The following is a 781-nucleotide window of genomic DNA, read 5'->3' as shown; positions in this document are numbered from 1 at the left end:
CCTCAGGCCCACCATAGTTGAGGCTGAGATGCAAACATTTTGAGAATATGGACCTCTTGAAGTGCACGGAAATCGCACTCTTATGCCTTCAAAAAACATATAGGTACTATGATTCGAGGGTCGTTTGAACAAAACGGCAGTCTTCTTCTGTCTAAAGCATCCTAGTTAATGCCGTACGGTAGTAAAATGGTTGGTTTATTGTTCAACACCGGTGTTTGTAAAATATGTACTCGCGCAGCAGAGTGGTCAGGGGAGTTAGAGGAAATCCCCACCAGACAAGCGCGCGTTGATATGAAACGTCATCAATCACAGAGTTTCAGGATTGGAAAATTATGTTATATGCCGAGATTAACTATGAGTGAAATTACCACTCAAACGTCTACGGCCATACTACGTTGAAAACACCGGTTCTCGTCCGATCACCGAATTTAAGCAACGTCGGGCCCGGTTAGTACTTGGATGGGTGACCGCCTGGGAATACCGGGTGCTGTAGACTTTTTACATTTTCCCCCAAATTCTAAAGTAGGGGTGCGTGAGAGTCTACACGACATCGGGCCCACATAGTTGGGGCTGAGGTGGAAACATTTTGAGAATATGGACCTCTAAGTGCCCGGAAATTGCACTCACATACCTTAAAAATCATACAGGTACTATATGTTCATATCAACAATACGCAATTAATTCGTTGGTGTTAGGCCGGTTCAAGGGTCGTTTGTACAAAACGACAGTCTTCTTCTGTCTAAAGCATCCTAGTTAGTGCCATAGTTAAATGGTTGGTTTA

General features: G+C 43.9%; 1 non-coding gene across 1 annotated transcript; it reads left to right on the top strand.

Annotated features, from left to right (window-relative positions):
• Positions 1 to 377: 377 nt before the first annotated feature.
• Positions 378 to 496, top strand: LOC117102448. The gene has a single exon (XR_004444418.1). It is a non-coding gene; the product is annotated as a 5S ribosomal RNA (ribosomal RNA).
• The last annotated feature ends 285 nt before the right edge of the window (positions 497 to 781 follow it).

Source organism: Anneissia japonica, unplaced genomic scaffold, assembly GCF_011630105.1.
Source record: "Anneissia japonica isolate Jap-2015-1 unplaced genomic scaffold, ASM1163010v1 scaffold119526_len812_cov104, whole genome shotgun sequence".
Taxonomy (NCBI): domain Eukaryota; kingdom Metazoa; phylum Echinodermata; class Crinoidea; order Comatulida; family Comatulidae; genus Anneissia; species Anneissia japonica.
Note: the sequence above shows the minus strand (reverse complement) of the source record. Positions and strands in the feature narration are given on the sequence as shown.